General features: G+C 44.3%; 1 protein-coding gene across 2 annotated transcripts in view; it reads right to left on the reverse strand.

Moving 5' to 3' along the window:
* LOC126109619 (all trans-polyprenyl-diphosphate synthase PDSS1) overlaps positions 1–17869 on the reverse strand; it is a 793792-nt gene that overhangs the window by 73430 nt on the left and 702493 nt on the right. The gene's annotated exons all lie outside the window — the stretch shown is intronic.

Raw genomic sequence — 17869 nt, forward strand, 5'->3', positions numbered from 1 at the left:
ATGCACTTTCAACATGATGGATGTCCGGTACATAGCTCGCGTGCGGTTGAAGCGGTATTGAACAGCATATTTCTTGACAGGTGGTTTGGTCGTCGAAGCACCATACCATGGCCCGCACGTTCACCGGATCTGACGTCCCCGGATTTCTTTCTATGGGGAAAGTTGAAGGATATTTTCTATTGTGATCCACCGACAACGCCTGACAACATGCGTCAGTGCACTGTCAATGCATGTGCAAACATTACGGAAGGCGAACTACTCGCTGTTGAGAGGAATGTCGTTACACGTATTGCCCCATGCATTGAGGTTGACGGACATCATTTTGAGCATTTATTGCATTAATGTGGTATTTACTGGTAATCACGCTGTAACAGTATGCTTTCTCAGAAATGGTAAGTTCACAAAGGTACATGTACCACATTGGAAAAACCGAAATAAAATGTTTAAACGTACCTACGTTCTGTATTTTAATTTAAAAAACCTACCTGTTACCAACGGTTCGTCTAAAATTGCGAGCCATATGCTTGTGACTATTACAGCGCCATCTATCACAAAGGTAAAAAGGTGGTCCAACTAAAACATTCATATTTCTTTACGAAATACACGAATATGTAATAAAAAATGGGGGTTCCTATTAAAAAAACGCAGTTGATATCCGTTTGACCTATAGCAGCGCCATCTAGCGGGCCAACCATAGCGCCATATGGTTTCCTCATTGAAGATAGACAAGTTTCGTTCTTTGTAGTTTTATCGTTCGACGCTTATTTCGTGAGATATTTGGCCCGGTCACGATCAATGGACCACCCTGTATACGAAGCAGAATGAAATTTTCACTCTGGAGCGGAGTGTGCACTTAAACTACCTGGCGGATTAAAACTGTGTGACTGACCGAGACTCGAACTCGAGAACTTTGCCTTTCGCGGACAAATGCTCTACTACTTGCCCGCGAAAGGCAAACGTCCAGAGTTTGAGTCTCGGTCCGGCACACAGTTTTAATCTGCCAGGGAGTTTCATATCAGCGCACACTCCGTTGCAGAGTGATAATTCTGGAAGCTACCCCCAGGCAGTGGCAAAGCCACGTCTCCGCAATATCCTTTCTTCCAGGAGTGCTGCAAGTTTCGCAGGAGAGCTTCTGTGAAATATGGAAGGTAAGAGACGAGATACTGGCGGAAGTAAGGCTGTGAAGATGTGTCGTGAGTCGTGTTTGGGTAGCTCAGTTGGTAGAGCACTTGCCGGTGAAAGGCAAAAAGTTCCGAGTTCGAGTCTCGGTCCGGCAGCATACAGTTTTAACCTGACACGAAGTTTAAAATCTACGATGCTCTGGTTTTCCGCCAAAAAAAACTCAATTACAGCTCTCTGCTTGGAACGCATCTCCGTTAGAGACGCCAATTTGAAGACTACGTACAGTGCCGTCACCAATCCGAAATTCATGAAACTATAGGGGCCGAAGCAGGAATAGTCCACGAATTCCCATAACAAAATCCGAATTTTTTTCAATCGACAATGGCCGAGAAAAGAAGCTGCATTACTTGTTGAACGCCCCTCGTACATACACCTGATGAGTCAAAACACGGTGTCCATTGCCCACCAAGGGCACGTGACGCGCTGAGAAAACTGTGTAAGAGGAGCAGACACAAGTGCGGCATCATTCCAGCGGCGGTACAGGCCGCAACTGAGGAAATCCACTGACACAGGTGACTTTGACATAGGGAAGATTGTTATGGCCCGCCGCCGGTAACGACCGCGTGTTCGCGTGCTGCGGCCGTGAGCATCTATGGAAAGTGGTTGAGGTACGATGAAGCCACGAGTAGAAGACAAGGTGTTCGACGTGGAGGTCGAGGTTTGTTAAGCAGGATGGGCAACGATACGTGCAAGATCTGAAGACAAAGTACAATGCTGGCGAGGACACCGTTGAGTGCATACTGTTGAACATCGGGCTCCACAGCATAGGATCCCGACGTTTTCTTACGTTGACCCAACGACATCGTAAATTACGATTACGACAGGCCAGGATCATCTAAATTGGACAGTGGACCGATAGAAACGTGATGTTTGGTTGGATGAATTACGTTTCTCGTTATACCAGGTCAATGGCGAGCAGCTGCTAGAAATGTGCACGGTACCACAGGACGCTGGGTGGCGGCTGCAGAGTTATGCTATGGTGGACATTCACCTGGGCTTCCGTGGTACCTGTAGTAGTAATCGAAGGCATCATCCCATCTGTGGAATACGTGAACACTTTTGCGGATCACCTGCAGCATGCTCGATGAATTTAGAAAACCTGTATTCGAAAGAGACTATGAGATCACTATATGCAGCCATCATAGTATTCATTGAATACGAATCTTGAGAATAAGACAAGAGAGATTAGGGCTCTTACTGAGCCATACATGAATTGGTAATATAAAAGAAAATCGATAATACTGCCAACGAAATGGTTCAAATGGCTCTGAGCACTATGGGACTCAACTGCTGAGGTCATTAGTCCCCTAGAACTTAGAACTAGTTAAACCTAACTAACCTAAGGACATCACAAACATCCATGCCCGAGGCAGGATTCGAACCTGCGACCGTAGCGGTCTTGCGGTTCCAGACTACAGCGCCTTTAACCGCACGGCCACTTCGGCCGGCGCCAACGAAATACCAAATTCCATGTACGTCGCATTGCGGAGTGTATGATGAGCCGAAACGGTATGACCAGCTACTTAATAAGCGCGTTGGTTCACCTTGGGAGCGACCCACAGAAGCGCTTTTGCGAGTCATCGATTGGACTAGTTCTTGGTAGGTTTCTGCACATACGAGGGGCGACAATAAAGTAAGGAGACTGATGTGTAAAAAAATGTTGCTTACCGTTTAGTCAAGTTTAGTGTTGTCTCCTTCACAGTAGTTGCCTTCTGATTGCAACCACTGTTTCCAGCGCTTCTACCATTGATGGTAACATTTCTGGAACTCATCTTCCGTAATATCCAAGACTCTCGTCACAGCTTTTTGGACATCTTGTGTTGTTTGAAAATGGTGTCCCTTGTCCGCCGTTTTGACTCTTAGAAATAGAAAAAGTCGCGATATCTGATGAATAAGGTGGCTGTGGTAGTACTGAAGTTTGTTTTGAGGTTAAAAATTTCTGTACTGACACAGCAGTATGGGATGGCGCATTATCGTGCTGCAGAATCCAATTATCAGCAATGTTGACACAGACACGAAGAACTCTTTTATGAAGTCTTTCTAAAATTTCTTTGTAGTAATATTGGTTAACTGTTTGTTCAGGAGGCACCCATTCTTTATGAACAATTCCCTTGGAATCAAAGAAGCACACAAGCATGCATTTCACTTTTGACCTTGACATGCGAGCTTTTTTTGGTCTGAGTGATTCCTTTGAGCACCATAGCGAACTTTGGCGTTTTGTCTCTGGATCGTACTGAAAAAAAAAAAACAACTTTCATCACCAGTGCTAACACGGCTCAACAATTCTGGATTGATTTCCGTTTGCTCTAACAGATCGGCTGCCACATTTTTCCGTGTTTCTCGCTGTTGTGGTGTGAGATTTTTGGGGATCATTTTTGCACAAATCTTTCTCATACTAAGATCTTCAGTTATTATCAGACGAACAGTTTCTCGATTGATGTTCAGTTCTTCTGCAATCATTTTCACGGATAATCTTCGATCAGATCGTACGATTTCACGCTCCCTGGCCAAGTTGACATCCATCCGTGAGGTTGATGGTCGTCCACTGGGGTCTTCGTCTTCAACATTCGTTCTGCCCTCACTAAAAATTTTATGCCAACGAAAAACTTGAGTTCTTGACATAATCTCCTCTCCAAAAGCCTTCTGAAGCTTACCGTAAGTTGTCGTCGCGTTTTCACCCAATTTAACGCAAAACGAAATGGCATACCGTTGCACAATATTATGTGGTTCCATTTCCGTGACGAGAGACACAAACACGTGTTAACTTATTACAGCACAGCTCACGACGGAGCAGTTGCATCGATGTGCCACTTGGACTAGAAGCAGCTTATAGACCAAGGTCAAAGATATTGTGCCTACGCAAGCCTGCAGGGTTGTCACATCTTGCAAAGAAAATCAGTCTCATTACTTTTATTGTCGCAACTCGTATGTGCCACCAGATGTCAACGCATACGTCATGCATGTCCCATAAATTACGGAGCCATGGGTTTTGGATGCGCAGCTAGCGCCAAATAACATCCGAATCGTGCTCCATCGCGTTCACCATCGTGCTTCTCAAACAACTGCAAAACGTTTCTGGCGTTATGACACGGACAGTTATTTTGCTACAAGATACCATCGTCGTCGTGTGCGTTAGCTCAACAGTCCCCCCGCCTCCCCCCCCCCCCCCCACACACACACGCATATATCGAGTCTTGTTATAGTCCGTCGGAAAACTGAAGTGTGAGAATACGAACCTCCCATGTCACTAGGAACATCTACAGATTGTTCCACATTAAAATTAGACTGACTTACGGCTAATGAACTTACGGTTAATGATGATTACGACTGAAATCGTCCATTCACGTTACTATATAAAGTTTATTTTTTAGGGTTTTACATGGGGTGCCGTGTTTTTTCACAAAGAATTGTTGAGATGGACCCTTCTGGGAACACCGTCTTGTCGAAGGCACATTCAGTGCCAGGCTGCTACTAGGCAGCTGGTGTCTGTGCGAGAGGTACCGTAGATACTGGCAATCTCACTGTAGACAGGAGTAGTCAAGCTTTTTTTATCTACTGCCCACTTTTGAATCTCTGTTAGATGTAAAATTTTCTAACCGTTCCTCAGAAAAGCGATTTACTAAGCGGAGAAGTAACTTCACTTTATATAAAACAGAGCTACAGCAAGTTAAGACATATAATAATAATTACCTACCAAATACTATATGTCAATATTTTATGAACAGCTAATGAAAATGTTTTTAAATTCTTCACTGACCATCGCACACCACGAAAGCTAAAACGCCCACTAGCGGGCCGTAGGGAGCAGACTGACTACAACTGCCCTAGAAATTAGCCGTAATGGCGTCAGCGGAGGAGCCAGACGAAACATCTCTCTCAGTGTGGAGAGACTTGGTCGTCAAGTGTGCCAGGGGTCCTAAGCCCCAAATGAAAGCCCGGTCCTCCAGGTTGGATGTTCAGCACATCGTTGACACCCTGGCCTCGTAAAAAGCGTAGCACTACGAATATTCCAACAAGAAATGACGGACTACTCTTCCGACGACAAACTGTGCAAGAGAAAGAAATACGAATACGAGGTGCATTCAAATTCTAAGGCCTCCGATTTTTTCTTCTAATTAACTACTCACTCGAAATCGATGAAACTGGCGTTACTTCTCGACGTAATCGCCCTGCAGACGTACACATTTTTCACAACGCAGACGCCATGATTCCATGGCAGCAGCGAAGGCTTCTTTAGGAGTCTGTTTTGACCACTAGAAAATCGCTGAGGCAATAGCAGCACGGCTGGTGAATGTGCGGCCACGGAGAGTTTCTTTCATTGTTGGAAAAAGCCAAAAGTCACTAGGAGCCAGGTCAGGTGAGTAGGGAGCATGAGGAATCACTTCAAAGTTGTTATCACGAAGAATCTGTTGCGTAACGTTAGCTCGACGTGCGGGTGCGTTGTCTTGGTGAAACAGCACACGCACAGCCCTCCCGGACGTTTTTGTTGCAGTGCAGGAAGGAATTTGTTCTTCAAAACATTTTCGTAGGATGCACCTGTTACCGTAGTGCCCTTTGGAACACAATGGGTAAGGATTACGCCCTCGCTGTCCCAGAACATGGACACCATCATTTTTTCAGCACTGGCGGTTACCCGAAATTTTTTTGGTGGCGGTGAATCTGTGTGCTTCCATTGAGCTGACTGGCGCTTTGTTTCTGGATTGAAAAATGGCATCCACGTCTCATCCATTGTCACAACCGACGAAAGTCCCATTCATGCTCTCGTTGCGTGTCAACATTGCTTGGCAACATGCCACACGGGCAGCCGTGTGGTCGCCCGTCAGCATTTGTGGCACCCACCTGGATGACACTTTTCGCATTTTCAGGTCGTCATGCAGGATTGTGTGCACAGAACCCACAGAAATGCCAACTCTGGAGGTGATCTGTTCAACAGTCATTCGGCGATCCCCCAAAACAATTCCCTCCACTTCCTCGATCGTGTCGTCAGACCGGCTTGTGCGAGCCCGAGGTTGTTTCGGTTTGTTGTCACACGATGTTCTGCCTTCATTAAACTGTCGCACCCACGAACGCACTTTCGACACATCCATAACTCCATCACCACATGTCTCCTTCAACTGTCGATGAATTTCAATTGGTTTCACACCACGCAAATTCAGAAAACGAATGATTGCACGCTGTTCAAGTAAGGAAAACGTCGCCATTTTAAGTATTTAAAACAGTTCTCATTCTCGCCGCTGGCGGTAAAATTCCATCTGCCGTACGGTGCTGCCATCTCTGGGACGTATTGACAATGAACGCAGCCTTATTTTAAAACAATGTGCATGTTTCTATCTCTTTCCAGTCCGGAGAAAAAAAATTGGAGGCCTTAGAACTTGAATGCACCTCGTATAACTGTAAAATCTCTTAAAGGATGCCGAACAACCGCACTGGAGAGGTCTGAAGTGAGGAAACTTGTTGAAGAGACTCTAATGTCCGTGCTATGTGGTGTATATTGCAGCTGTTAAGTCAGCCACATATCGCTTTGATTACTGTATTTGTCATACTTATATCACGGATGGTTTGAAAATCGACATAGGTGTCTGAAACTTGTCACTATCAAAAAATTAAAAAATAAATAGATACTTCTCAATGCAACTTATGACGGAGTTACAACCATTTATTTCATTTACAAGACAAGCTGCGGACCTATTTTTCTGGCCGGCCGCGGTGGTCTAGCGGTTCTGGCGCTGCAGTCCGGAACCGCGGGACTGCTACGGTCGCAGGTTCGAATCCTGCCTCGGGCATGGGTGTGTGTGATGTCCTTAGGTTAGTTAGGTTTAAGTAGTTCTAAGTTCTAGGGAACTTATGACCTAAGATGTAGAGTCCCATAGTGCTCAGAGCCATTTTTTGAACCTATTTTTCACCTGCAGCACGCTGCAAGTTCAAAGAAATGATTTTGGATGACGCATTTTCTCAAACGGTGCAATTGCTCATCATTCAACTCGTAAGCGACCCGCAACAGGAAGGACTGCCTTTCTTTGGTTCAATACCAGCTGCATCAGCCGCAAAATAACACACATCAAAAAAGTTTTGCATCACCCTGGTTACCACAACTCCTGACTGTGGACACTGTATCACAGACACAGTCTGTTTGGCTGTTCAGAGATGTCACTAAAATCGGCCAAAGATGTAAACAACCATGCACGAGCAGCGCCTATTAGACGGAGGGGATCCGAAAGCCGATCAGTTCCAGTTATTCCACCAGGAAGGAGGTACACGGCTCGTGTTGTCTGTAGACGGTCAACACCGTGATTCGATCGCGTTCGCATTGTTGCTTTGTGCCAGGAAGGGCTCTAACAAGGGAAGTGTCCCGGCGTGTACTGCAGTGGATGACCGTTACCTACGGATTATGGCTCGGCGGAACCCTCGCAGCAACGTCACCGTGTTGAATAATGCTTTTCGTGCAGCCACACTCAAAGTGTGCGCAATTTTGCTGCACGATGCGCAAATTCACTCCCGACGACCATGGCGAGGTCCACGAACCATGCAGCGCGGTACAGATGGGTCCAACAACATGCCGAACGGACCGCTCAAGATTGGCATCACGTTCTCTTCACCAATGAACGTCGCATATGCCATCAAGCAGACAATCATCGGAGACGTGTTTGGAGGCAACCTGGTCAGGCTGAACGCCTCAGACACACTGTCCAGCGATTGCAGCAATGCTGTTATGGGTTGGCATTAAGTGGGGCGACGTACTCCGCTGGTGGTCATGGAAGGCGCCGTAACGGCTGTACGATACGTGAATGCCTTCCTCCGACCGATAGTGCAACCATATCGGCAGCATATTGGCGAGGTATTCGTCTCCATGGACGACAATTCGCGCCCCCATCGTGCACATCTTGTGAATGACTTACTTCAGGATAACGAAATAGCTCTACGGGAGTGGCCAGCATGTTCTCCAGACACGAACCCTATCGAACATGCCTGGGATAGATTGAAAAGGGCTTTTTATTGACCACGTGATCCACTAAACATTCCGAGGGATCTACGCCGAATCGCCGTTGAGGAGTGGGACAATCTGGACCAACAGTGCCTTGATGAACTTGTGGATAGTATGCCACGACGAATACAGGCATGCATCAATGCAAGAGTGCTAATGGGTATTAGAGGTACCGGTGTGTACAGCAATCTGGACCACCACCTCTGAAGGTCTCGCTGTATGGTGGTACAACATGCAATGTGTGGTTTTCATGAGCAATAAAAAGGGCGGAAATGATGTTTATGTTGATCTCTATTCCAATTTTCTGTACAGGTTCCTGAACTCTCAACCCGAGGTGATGCCAAACATTTTTTAATATGTATATTTGTCAAACAGCCCTAAAATATTTATCATAGCAGTTCATTCTTACACTGCTACATTTGAAATGAATTAAACGCACAGAAAAGAAATAAATCGATCGGTGGGGCCAAATCAATGAAGATTAAATGACATCTGTTCCATTAACTAAATCAGACTGTACGAAGAGAATGTGCGTTTATTTGATTTCGCCCCCAATCGATCGATTTATTTATCCCTGTTTGGATAAATCATCTGACTGCATTTCTCTAGTATTTTACCAATATAGCGAAGTGTGCCACCTACTTTATCTACGACTGACGTATGTGATCGTTACTTTTTTAATCCATATAACCTATTACACCCAAGTACACTGACGACAAAAAAAAATCGCAACAACCAGAAGGAATAGTGTGATATAAACGAAAGTTAGTAGTCGTGTTTCTACAGCTAAAAGATGATGTCCATTTTGAGCCAGTCGCGTAAGAGTAGCGCAAATAGCGCCACTATAAGGAAGTAAATCAGGTTTCGTTGAAATACACGCTGTAACGGTCGGTGAGTGTTAATTACCTTTGAGACTGGACGTGGTGATTTGATGTCATTCGAGGGTGCCCTTACGGAGACAAAGACGCCATTATCAACACCTCACTAAGTCTGAACGAGGCCATGTAATAGGGCTACGACACGCTGGATGTTCCTTCTGCGATATTACAGGAAGATATGACGGGAATGTAGCCACTGGACATGAGTGCTGGCAGCGGTGGTCAGTCCGGGCTGTAGACGGCTATGTGACACTACCGAAAGGGAAGACCATCGTGTTCGGCGTATGGCTCAGGCGCATAGCACTGCATCTGCAGCAGCAATTTAAGCAGCAGCTGGCACCACACTGACACAACGAATTGTTGCAAATCGGTTATAGAATGAAGGCCTTCACGACCGGGTGACATGGCTGTCGATATACTTTCCGGGATGTGAGGTCGTGGTCCAAGAACTTTTCTGCTCCTTACGTTTCGTCCAGGACTGCGCTGGACTTCCTCAGAGGCGATGCTCCGCTGAGTCTTGCCGACTGACTGGTCGGGTGTCTGAGAGCGACTTATATATTGTGAGAAAGGGGGGCGTGGTTCAGGTGACACGTGATGAGCAGTGGTAATCCATAGCAAAGATAAGGTTGACTATCGATTACCACCTTGTCAAAGATAAAAATTGTTAGCAATTTTGTAGAGCCACTGTCCATACATCGCTAAGTTTCATAGCCTCCTCTTTCCTATTAAAATTATCGTGATGTTTATAAATTTCGATAGCTTCTCTATAAAGCCGTGGATAGTAATTTAACGTTGTAGATAAAACTTCGGTATCCGAAAACTTCACTTGGTGGTTGCCTGGTTGAAGAGCATGTTCCGCTACAGCTGACTTTTCTATTTTTCCAAGTCGACAAAGACTTTTATGCTCTTTCAGTCGCGTGTTTACGCTTCTTTTGGTGGTACCAATGTAAACTTTACCACAGGTACATGGAATTTTATACACACCACATGTCGACAGGGGAGGGCGTTTATCCTTCACAGATCATAGTACTTGACTTATTTTCTTTGTTGGTTTAAAGATCGGTTTTATGTCATGTTTTCGTAAAATCTTACCGATCCGATCTGTTACTTTTTTAATAAAAGGGAGAACTACTGTATTTTTCTGTCGTTGTGGTTCATTCTTATCTTTTGGGTTTCTGTTCCTTGGACGCAAAATTCTATTTATCTGTTTTCTTGAGTAGCCGTTTTTTTCAAAAGCCTGCTTCAGATGTTTCACTTCAGCATCCAAATGTTCAGGTGTACATATCCGTTCCGCTCGATCGACAAGACTTTTTATAACACCTCTTTTTTGTTGAGGATGGTGAATAGAATTTTTATGTAAATATCTGTCCGTATGTGTTGCCTTCCGAAAAACTTTATATTCCAAGCTTCTATCGGGCCGTCTCATAACTAAGACATCCAAGAAATATATTCTGTTTTCCTTTTCTATTTCCATGGTAAACTGTATTTTTGGGTGAATTTTATTTAGATAATCAAAGAAATCGTCCGAGGCCCTTCTGCCATGGGACCAAACCACAAATGTGTCATCTATATATCGATACCAACGAGATGGTTTGTTATTGGCTTTTTCTATGGCTGATTGTTCAAATTTCTCCATATAAAGATTGGCAATCGCAGGGCCTAATGGATTACCCGTTGCCACTCCATCAAGTTGTTCATAAAATTAATTATCCCACTGGAACTGACTTGATGTAAGACAATCTCTGAAAAGAACAGTCAAATCTTCTGGAAAAATATCCGCTATGAAAATCATAACTTCGTTAACAGGAATCATTGTGAATAAGGACACAATGTCAAAACTTACAAGAATATCTTCAGGGGCCAGAGTTAGTCCCTCTAGTTTTTCAATAAAATGACGCGAGTCTTTTATATATTATAAAGTTCCATGTACCTGTGGTAAAGTTTACATTGGTACCACCAAAAGAAGCGTAAACACGCGACTGAAAGAGCATAAAAGTCTTTGTCGACTTGGAAAAATAGAAAAGTCAGCTGTAGCGGAACATGCTCTTCAACCAGGCAACCACCAAGTGAAGTTTTCGGATACCGAAGTTTTATCTACAACGTTAAATTACTATCCACGGCTTTATAGAGAAGCTATCGAAATTTATAAACATCACGGTAATTTTAACAGGAAAGAGGAGGCTATGAAACTTAGCGATGTATGGACAGTGGCTCTACAAAATTGCTAACAATTTTTATCTTTGACAAGGTGGTAATCGATAGTCAACCTTATCTTTGCTATGGATTACCACTGCTCATCACGTGTCACCTGAACCACGCCCCCCTTTCTCACAATATATAAGTCGCTCTCAGACACCCGACCAGTCAGTCGGCAAGACTCAGCGGAGCAGCGCCTCTGAGGAAGTCCAGCGCAGTCCTGGACGAAACGTAAGGAGCAGAAAAGTTCTTGGACCACGACCTCACATCCCGGAAAGTATATCAACAGCAAATCGGTTACTTCAAAGACAGCTCCGAGCCAGACGCCTTGTAGCGTGCATTCAACTACCGCCATTTACGGCTTCAATGGTGTCAAGCGACAGCTCACTGGAGGGCAGGGTGGAAGTCTGTTCTCTTTTCTGACGAAACCTGGTTGTGCCTCTGTGACAGTGATGGCCATCTGTTGGTTGGGAGGAGGGCAGTTGACGTCCTGCAGCCAACCTGCCTGGTAGTCACACTGGAATTATGGTCTGGGGTGGGATATCGTATAAAAGCAGGAGCACTCTCGTGGTTACCCTATGCACAGTGACTGCAAATTTGTGCTTCATCTGGTGATTCGATCCGTTGTGCTGCCATTCATGAACAGCATTCCAGGGTGCGTTTTCCAACAAGATAACGCTCGGCCACATACCGTTGTCTTAACCCAACGTGCTCTACAGAGAGTCGGTCTGCTCAGTTACCAGATCTGCCTCCAATCGAGTACATATGGAACATCATCGGACGGCAACTCCAGCGCCACACACAAATAACATTAACCGTGCCTGTACTGACCGACCAAGTGCAACAGGGATGGAACTCCACCTCGCAAAATGACATCCGGCACCTGTACAACGCAATGCATGCACGTTTTTTATGCTTGCATTCAATATTCTGGCGGTTACACGGGGTCGTTAATGTACCAACATTACACATTTACCATGGCTTATCTCCGGCTTACATTAACCCATATTCTTCTAATGTTACTCACGTATGGTACATAAGCAAGTGTATTGTTGCAATTCCATTATTCTGTATCAGTTGGGGTGTAGAAAAATATCCGCTACCAGTCACAATAAAAGGTTATTTATTTGTCACACGACCGGTAAGGGGGCTTGCGCCGATCTTCAGGTGTTTAAACATTCATGTACACGTTTGTACTTTTGGAGATCACTGTATAAATACAAAAAAAAAATAATTGCTGGTGACTACACAGATACAAGTGGTACAATTGCAAGTGGTAAGGCAGCATTTGACGAAAATATATCTGTACTTACATAAAGAAGAAGCACCATTATTACAGTTATGCTGTGGTGATAGTTTTGCCACTTAGTTACACACTTATGGTCATTTTCAAGTCCATATTTCAGTTTTACCAAGTATAGCTTCATATTACACTATTATGATGTGCACTCGTGAAATACACTATGTTTACATACAAACATGTGGACTATGGTCAAAGAACTTCGATGTAGCAGATGTAAAGATGTTGTTCATACAGAAACTTATAGGTTATTGTCAAAGAACTTAGGCACAGGAAGTGCAAGGGTGATGCATAAATAGAAATTTAAAATGCTATTATAGGCTGCGACATTTCTTGATACACATTATGATTTTTTTTGTCGGAGAGTTTAGATCTAGGAAATAGAATGTTGTTATATATACGAAATTACTCAAAGCTATTACAAATTAAAAATGACAGCTAGACCTGATTTGAGCCACACTGTTGTCAGAGAAATTAGATCTAGGGGGTGCAATAATGTTACACACATGAAATTTTGAAAGTTATTACACATTATACAATGCCAGTTACAGCTTGTGCTGACAATACGACTGTTACAAATTACGATAATGACACTTGGACTGTTGTATGACTGCTACACGAATTTCTAAAGAATATTACTTTGTTATTCTATCGGAGGATAATTATTTTCTGTTTTTGAATATTTGATGAAATATGTGAAGATAGGATTTGTTTGCAAGTTCCACTTGTTCGTTGAGAACAAGGTCTGGTGAGTTAGAGCTGTGGATATAAATTTCTAGCTCTTCAAGCAGATTGATTTTCTTTCCTTTGCTCACAGTGTGTAGTATTTGTAGGTTTTCTGTAATGGCTGTGGCTGAGTAACCATGGTCTTTTATGTGCATTGCAAAGGCGGATTTATCAAAATTATTTAGCCGGAAGGCATCCAAAAATGGTTCAAATGGCTCTGAGCACTATGGGACTTAACAGCTGTGGTCATCAGTCCCCTAGAACTTAGATCTACTTAAACCTAACTAACCTAAGGACATCACGCACATCCATGCCCGAGGCAGGATTCGAACCTGCGGCCGTAGCGGTCACGCGGTTCCAGACTGAAGCGCTTAGGACCGCACGGCCACTACAGCCGGCCCGGAAGGTATCCATATGCTCACGGTATGTTATAGTGGAACTTCTTCTAGTTTGGCCTATGTATAACGTTCTACATAGGCCAAACTGGAAGGAGTCGTTGATATTGCAGTCATGGGCTACCGTCCCCGCTCTACGAAGAGCACTATTTACATTTCTAAACACTTAAGGCAAGCTGCCAATCTCTGCACCAGTTTCAAAGATTTAACTGAACATTTGTGCAGCTTTTTTCAGATACAAGTGCATCCAGATCAAGTAACTTCACTCGTCGATTGAGAAGTCTCTCTTTGTGTGTGTGTGTGTGTGTGTGTGTGTGCGCGCGCACGCGCCGTGACACCTATACAGGGTTATTACAAATGATTGAAGCGATTTCACAGCTCTACAATAACTTTATTATTTGAGATATTTTCAAAATGCTTTGCACACACATACAAAAACTCAAAAAGTTTTTTTAGGCACTCACAAATGTTCGATATGTGCCCCTTTAGTGATTCGGCAGACATCAAGCCGATAATCAAGTTCCTCGCACACTCGGCAAAGCATGTCCCCATCAATGAGTTCGAAAGCATCGTTGATGCGAGCTCGCAGTTCTGGCACGTTTCTTGGTAGAGGAGGTTTAAACACTGAATCTTTCACATAACCCCACAGAAAGAAATCGCATGGGGTTGAGTCGGGAGAGCGTGGAGGCCATGACATGAATTGCTGATCATGATCTCCACCACGACCGATCCATCGGTTTTCCAATCTCCTGTTTAAGAAATGCCGAACATCATGATGGAAGTGCGGTGGAGCACCGTCCTGTTGAAAGATGAAGTCGGCGCTGTCGGTCTCCAGTTGTGGCATGAGCCAATTTTCCGCGGGCTACGCGTGAAACTTGTCCGCACGCGTTCAACGTTTCTTCGCTCACTGCAGGCCGACCCGTTGACTTACCCTTACAGAGGCATCCAGAAGCTTTAAACTGCGCATACCATCGCCGAATGGAGTTAGCAGTTGGTGGATCTTTGTTGAACTTCGTCCGGAAGTGTCGTTGCACTGTTATTACTGACTGATGTGAGTGCATTCCAAGCACGACATACGCTTTCTCGGCTCCTGTCGCCATTTTGTCTCACTGCGCTCTCGAGCGCTCTGACGGCAGAAACCTGAAGTGCGGCTTCAGCCGAACAAAACTTTATGAGTTTTTCTACGTATCTGTAGTGTGTCGTGACCATATTTCGATGAAAGGAGCTGCAGTGAATTTATGAAATCGCTTCAATCATTTGTAATAGCCCTGTATGTAGTTCTCGTCAACGATGGCGAGAATGCGGTCTATCACATGAAAACTAGAGAATGCCTGCCCCGGGTAGGGGGGGAGAATTTCCTCACCTGGCGGGGCGCAGCTTTCGGCCGCTGCTATCACGTAGCCCCCCCCCCCCCCCTGGTGGGAAGGTAGCGACGGGCCCGCGCGTTGCGACGCGCCAAGGCCGCCCGGTGTCCGCGCCGAAGAAATGAGTGGAGAAAGCTGAGCTAGCCGAGAACGCCCGCTGGCTGGCGGCTATCGAGGCCACGGGGTCGACTGCCGATCGGCGCTGGTCAGCGAGCTAGCCGCCAGTCGCCGCACACCGAGCGGCCTCACAATGGAAGCACGACGAGAGCACGGCAAGTGCCATAACCAGATTTCCTACAAACTCAGTTGAACGAGGGTTCAAAATAAGCCTACACTTGTCTCGGCTTATTCGTAGATACTAGACCGTTCCTGAGAAAACGGCGGTCACAATTTTCTCAGCACACTGTGTACCTTCACGTGAATAAATACACTGAAGAGACGAAGAAACTGGTACACCTGCCTAATGTCGTTTAGGGCCCCCGCGAGCACGCAGAAGCGCCGCTACATGACGTGGCATGGACTTGACTAATGTCTGAAGTAGCACTGGACGCCATGAATCCTGCAGGACTGTCCACAAATCAGTAAAAGTACGAGGGGCAACAGCACGTTGCACGCAAAAGGGGAGTTTGGTGACCAGCGGAAGTGTTTAGACTCAGAAACGTGTTCCTGGAGCCGCTCTATAGCAATTCTGTACGTGTAGGTTGTCGCATTGTCCTGCTGGAATTGCCCAAGTCTGTCGGAATGCACATCGGCATGAATGGAAGCAGCTGATCAGATAGGATGCTTACGTACATGTCACCTGTCAGAGTTGTATGCAGGTGTATCAGTAGTCCCATATCACACCAACTGCACACGCCTCACACCATTAAAGAGCCTCCACCAGCTTGAACAGTCCCCTGCTCACATGCAGAGGAGTGTCACTTCTGCCAGTGGCATACAAAACATTATCAAAAATTCTCCTCAACAGAGTGGTAGATACTTTAGACAAACAACTAGGACAATATCGGGGTGGTTTTCGAAAGGGAAGATCCTGTGCAGAACAAATTTTTAACTTAAAGTCAATAATTCGGCATAGAATGTTAACCACCAAACCGATACTAGCGTCATTTATAGGTTTCAAGAAAGCATTTGATTGCATAGACAGAGAAACGATAGATAAGGTCATTAGAGAATTTGCTGTTAAATCAAAACTAGCAAACATAATTCGTGAAACACTAACAGCTACATTATCTTAAGTCCAATTTACGGGAGAAGTATCTCAGCCTTTTGAAATAAAAACGGGTGTTAGACAAGGTGATGGTTTATCACCTTTACTGTTTAACTGTGTTCTAGAAAAAATTGTAAGGATCTGGAATTCGGAGCTAAACAATCACAAAATTGAACCAATAACTCTGGGAAGGAAAACAAATGGAATTAAGGTAAACTGCTTGGCTTTTGCAGATGATTTCGCAATACTTTCAGAAAACCTGGCAGAAGCAGTTGCTCAAATAAACATTCTGTAAAAATTAGCAAACAGAACTGGTCTCAAAATTTCAGCTGAAAAAACAAAATTCATGACAAATATAAAAAATGCACCAAAAGACATAGAAACACAAATAGGTAAAATAGAGGGAGTAAATAAATTTAAATATCTTGGAGAAACTATACAACAGAATGGACTAGAAAAATCTGCAATAGATGTAAGAATTAACAAAACGGAAAGAGCATATGGTTTGCCAAAAAATATTTACAACAAGAAATGTATATCTACAAAAAAAAAACTAAAACACTACACCTCAGTGGTACGACCAGAATGTTTATATGGATCTGAATGCCTAACGATGAACTATAAGATGGACAAACTAGAGGTACTGGAAAGAAGGATTATTAGAAAAATAATGGGTGCAATGAAAACTGCTGACGGTTGGAAAATAAGAAGTGATGAGCAGATCTACAAAAATATAGAGAAAATATCTGAAGTAATGGCCAAACGAAGATTAACCTTTTTTGGACATCTCTACCGAATGGATGGACATAGACTAACAAAACAAATACTCCTATATTTCTGGAAGAAGAAATCGACAATAGTATGGATTACAGAAGTAAGAAAAGATCTTGAAAGAAACAACATCAAAGAATCAGAAATAGCAGAAAGAAACCGTTTTAAAAACAAAATACTAAATTTGGAAGGCTTTCAAACCAGAAGAAATAAAAAATCGGGAACAATATGGATAGAAGAAAGGGAGAGACTTCATGGGGAGAAAATGAGGGAATACTGGAAAAATAGGAAACAACAACAAAGGAAGAAGAGGAAGTGAAATTGTTAACGTGATCCTAGTTGGTCAATACGATTGTTAAAAAAAAAAAAAAAAAAAAAAAAAAAACGGCTCTGAATGTCTCAGTCTTTGAATATACTGCATTTGCTTCAGTTGTGTGTTGGTTTCTCAGGAATATCTAATTTAGTGACGCATCAGAATATCCTCACACTACCGACCGCGCACCCCCCTCCCCCTCCCATCACCCTGCACTATCCGGCACATTGCTGAATGCCGTTCTTAAAAATTGGTACCGGTGCCTCAATCTTACTTTGATTAAAGCTTGCCTGGAAGATGTTGCAAAACTTGTGTATGGGTCAGCGAAGGCTCGTAAAGGCGCAGCCGCCCTGGGCTATTGCCCTCCCCGTCCCTGTCTCTCTCCGCGAGAGCGAACGCGCATCTGCTGGCTGCCCGGATTTCGCTTTCTCGCGCCGACCCACTGACACACAGTTCAGCCGGAGCTGAAAGACAGCCGCAGACAGACTCACTCTCGACATTTGAGTGCTCCTCACATCCTCACTCCGAGTCCCACCACGACAATTCCGTTTGTCA

The sequence above is a fragment of the Schistocerca cancellata genome, chromosome 12, assembly GCF_023864275.1.
Source record: "Schistocerca cancellata isolate TAMUIC-IGC-003103 chromosome 12, iqSchCanc2.1, whole genome shotgun sequence".
NCBI lineage: Eukaryota > Metazoa > Arthropoda > Insecta > Orthoptera > Acrididae > Schistocerca > Schistocerca cancellata.